The sequence below is a fragment of the Centruroides sculpturatus genome, unplaced genomic scaffold (assembly GCF_000671375.1).
Source record: "Centruroides sculpturatus isolate CEXI.00-Female unplaced genomic scaffold, Cexi_2.0 scaffold692, whole genome shotgun sequence".
Classification (NCBI taxonomy): Eukaryota; Metazoa; Arthropoda; class Arachnida; order Scorpiones; family Buthidae; genus Centruroides; species Centruroides sculpturatus.
In genome coordinates, this window is record NW_019384902.1 from 191,026 (window position 1) to 195,936 (window position 4,911).

General features: G+C 33.4%; 1 protein-coding gene across 1 annotated transcript in view; it reads left to right on the top strand.

Moving 5' to 3' along the window:
- The first annotated feature begins 1,153 nt into the window (after positions 1-1,153).
- Positions 1,154-4,911, top strand: part of LOC111631520 (kynurenine formamidase-like) — a 15,147-nt gene continuing 11,389 nt past the window's right edge. Inside the window, exon 1 of the mRNA XM_023375776.1 lies at positions 1,154-1,585. The gene's annotated coding sequence lies outside the window, so the exon portion shown is untranslated. The remainder of the gene's footprint in view (positions 1,586-4,911) is intronic.

Here is a 4,911-nt window from a genome sequence, read left to right on the forward strand (position 1 = left end):
ACTGGTGTACAAGATTGCAGACTCACAGTTACACAGATTAAAATTGTTTTATTTTCAATTACCTGGTAATTGAAATTACCAGGTAATTGAAAATAAAACAATTTTAATCTGTGTAACTGTGAGTCTGCAATCTTGAACACCAGTATGATAAGTCCTATTAATAGAAATACACTGATATAGTGATTAAAAGAATAATTTTGATTAAATTAAGGACATAGATGCATACTTTTATTTTATCTTTCACATTATTTTTAAAAACATTATATTTTTGCAGACATAATTTCATAAATTCGATATTTTAAGTGTAGAAACATTGCAGTTATTTTAATATACAAAGCGTCCGCCAAGAATAAAAACTTTAATATTTATCGAGGCAACGAAAAGTAACTTTAAACTTACGTATTATAGAACATGAAAGTGGCGTAAAATATCGAAGAACCACAACTTTTAGTCTTCGGACGAGTATCACATACCAAGATGAAACGAGTTGAAACACCTAAAAGTCAATGAACTTTGTTTTTACAACAGTATCAACTGAACCTAGGTTAAGTCGTAACTAAGCGAAAGTCTTTTCAATTAATTATCCTTTTCAGTAACGTAACCAGGGAAGAGAGGCCAGAGAGCCGGGCAACCTTTACCTTTATAAATAAATTAAGAATCAAATTAGTACAGGAATAGGCAGCACTTATACTTATGTAAGAGGTTACTCTTCATCCATAGACTAATGGCTACATCCACAGTGGTACAATGGTAAATGTAGGTTTGCACGTTCTAATTCCGTCCCCCCAATATCGGCTCTAGTTATGATTCTGGTTCTTTGAATAATTGTTTAGTATTGAGAAATATGTTAATTACTTTATGTTGGATTGCTTTCAAATTTTGTAAATAAACAGTGTTAAATTAATTAAACATTTTAAAACAACAAACAACTAGAATCATTATTTTACATTCGATTGATAGATATAAAAATTATGATTTATTGTTATTAATTAGTCTGTTTTCACGGTCGTTTACTATTAGTCAACGCCTTCTCAGGTAAAATAATTTGAATTGCAAATCAAGGCAAAAGTCAAGGAAGCCAATGAGAACTGGAATAAATCATTTTAAAGTACTTTGTTTTTACTCTTTTCGCCCTGTGGTCAAATAAGAGAGCCTTTTACCAAGCACATCGTGGGTTCGGCCCACCACAATGGGGCGACATCCGGTGAACAGCAATGAGCAGTTGTATAGTGAGAGACGGGCCCCCGACATATCCGGGATAGAACACCTCCCAAAAACATCCTAAAGCTTTTTCGACCCGTTTTAATTCCTTTCCGGTCCCCAGAGCGGTGGAATGACACATTAACCGCTCGACCATCCGGCCGTCCATATTAAAGTACTGTATGTTAAAGTATAGTCACGCAAGTATAAATAGCCAATGAGATTGCGAATATCGAAGTATAAAATCACTTGAGCATTGCAGAATTATCAAAACATCTAAAGAAACCGATCGATTGTTTTTCTTTTAATAAATCCCCGTCGCTGATTTTTAATAACAATCTATATATCAGCAGAAGAAGCTATTCACACAAGATCATCTTTTAAGGTATTTAACATAACATTGTTTTGTTTACTTGCATTACGCTATATTTCATATATATTTTTAGCTTCAGTTTAATATTATTTATAATAATATTAGAACAATTCTACTTAGCGATATTTTACACGTATTGTACTTACAAAAGGACTGCATTAATTATCGCAAGAAAGTTGTTACATAATTACTCTAAGCAATTTTAATTAATTTTATTATTTATGTTGAGCGCTTAATACATAAGTAGGCAACAAAATAATTTTATATATATAGTTTTAACTTTATGTATTTTTCGAATGTACCGTAATTCTTTCTTATAAGTTTTTAGCATGTCTATAAAAATTTAATAATTAGTTTTTGAGGGATTAATATTTTAATTTATATTTAGCATTTATACAAAAATAAATGATTTTTTAATTCAAATTTTGTATGTAGAATACGATTCTTTTGCATAAATAATTAGATTCCTGTTAGTGATGAAATGTTTTTGAGTATCGTAATTATTTATGAAGATATATTTCATGTGCATACTTAAGTTTTGTAATTCAATGTTTGTTTGTTACGACAACGCAACACTTGAGCAATCCGCCTAAGGGGATGCCATTCGGGAGGTCTTTTAAGAGTAATTGGCTCTTATTAAAACGTTAAAGACGTGAAGTAAACCTAGAAAACTTTACGTGGTCAGCCTGCCCTGGCGAGCGAAACCACGACCGAACTACCAGTGTTCAGGGAACGGAACTGCTTGGCCACTGGTGGGCTTTATAATTCAAATGATAATGAATTACCATCAGTTCTGTCTGGTAAATGGTAACTATATACCATAAAGAAATAACTAAAACTATTTTTTAAAACTCTTTCCGTCAGATGGACATTAGAAGGGTCTTTTTAGCAAGTCCTTTATGGATTCGGCCAGGCCCATAACGGGACAGCCGGATGGTGAGGGACGGAGCCAAATATTTCCTAACGTATCCCCCCCAAAAAATTCTTAAGATTTTCCTAAAGTGATGTTTATGAAGCAATAGGAATTCAATTTTATTGTTTTCTTATTTTTGGTTAAGATAACAATAAAATTGAATTCCCGTGCGTCATTCATTTGATGACAATAAGGTATTTATCGAGAGCACTCAAGAATGAAACGTTTTTATTAATATTTTATTTTTTACGATTTCCAATTTTTTTTTAAACATTAATAAATAGTTTTGTAAATACATTAGAACTTCGTTAATCAGGCACCTATGCAGGGGCGGGTCAACGTAGAGACTAATAGGGCTTAAATAGAGCAAAAATTGAATTATTATCATAAATTTTTAATACTTTTTCATTAACAATGAGCACTTATCGTATAGTAAAAAATAGTTTATATTAATAACATAATAATAATGATAATTTATAGTATTATTTGTTTTATTGTAATCAATGTAACGTAATTGGTCAGTAATTAATCAATGTAAATATTTCTTTATTTCTTATGTTTTTCTATATAAGATATAAAATTTGTCATTCAACACCATTTCATAAATAAATATATTTCAACTCTGATTTTGATGTTATTAGAAATAAATTTTAAACTCCAATTTAAAGATTCTTAATCTAACAAAAAATGGGGCCCCATTGGACTTCAATAAGCCTAAGTCCCGAAACACCTAGATCCACTCCTGCACCTACGGACCAGAATAAATTATCGAATATGCCATTATAGAACATCTTTGTGTTTTCGCAAAATTCGACCATTTACATGCGATCTGAACGTTCAGACATTGCTGTACAGTTTGTACCAACGTTGGTGCTGTATGCTTTCGATTTGTCTTCGCAGGCTCTTTAATCAGTCCGAAGATAATTCAGTGCATGATTATATTGTGTTAAGATTGATAGAAAAACCTGAAAACGAAATTCAAAATCTTCATTCCTCTTTTTCTTTTCTAAATATTCATTTTTCATTAAGTTATTCTTATTAAATAAGTTCAAAAAATAAATTTCACGTCATTTGCCATTTTCTGGTTTTTCTTTCCCAATATCCCAGTAGTCAGCGTTTGTGTTCTCTCGAAACCCCAGCAGTTGCATCGCTTCCGGCAGCTTTACCACTGGATTGATGCTGAGATTTTGAATATGCCCTATATACATCTACTAAAGTTATTAATTATTCCATTTTGTAATGTTTTTCCTAAAATTTTTTCTGATCATTTTTACAAAAATTTACAATCCCGAGACTCGTATAACATATAAGATAGACTACTTGTTAATTTTTCATTATAATCAATGTTTTTTTTCTATCAGATTATCTACACCGCTTTGTAAGTATTGTAAGAACTTTCAAATCTTCAAATTTATTACAATAATAAATGGATTTTGTAAAAAGTTAATTTAAAGTTGTGGATTTGTAATTAATTTATAAACAAATCTTGTGTCAGCTAGTTGGGCATAAATTTCTTGTTTACTTTGCCGCGGGACCATATCGCCCCGTGGTAAGTTTTGTATTTGCCACGTAATAGTAGTTGTATGCGTTTTTTTTTTTTTTTTTTTTACTCTTTCCGCCCTGTGGGCACTAAGAAGGCCTCTTTTTTTGCAGGCCCATTATGGGTTCGGCCAGGCCACCAATGGGGCTGCCGGGTGGTGAGGGACGGGGCCCGACATAACCGAACGGACTACTCCCGAGAGATTCCTGGGGATTTTTCGACCCGTTCGGATTTGAACCCGGGTCCCCCAGAGCGGTAGACTGCCACCGCTCGGCCGTCCGGCCGCCAGTTGTATGCGTTTATGGTGGTCATTACGAGGAGAATAATGCATTCCGCGAGGGCTTTAATGGTAACTGGCCCCTATTGAGGCGTTAGACGTGGAAAAAACCCGGAAAACTCCACGTGGCCAGCCCGTCTGGGCGAGGCGCGAACCCACGACCGAGCCCCCCCCCACAGTGTGCAGAGAACGGAACCGTTTGGCCACTGGTGAGCCTTTCAAACAAATATTTTCAATTTATTTATTTTATAAAAACTTCGTTTTTAATTTTTTGGCTAGTTCATACGCCAATATTTGTACTTTGCATATTTCTTGATTTAAAAAGTCAGCCACTCAGTTATAGCATATTATATTACAAAATTCTATAGACTACAGTGGTACCTGAGGATACGAAATTAATCCGTTCCGAAACTGAGATCGTATCATGAAAATGTCGTAAGGTGGATCATCTTTTCCCATACGATTACATGTAAAACCAAATAATTCGTTCCAACGCGAAAAACATACTCAAATTAAAGCCAAGTAATACATTTAAAAAAATAACTGTAGTAAGAAAAACAAATGAAAAATGCGAACTAATGTAACGTCGTATGGTGAGTTTTTGTTCG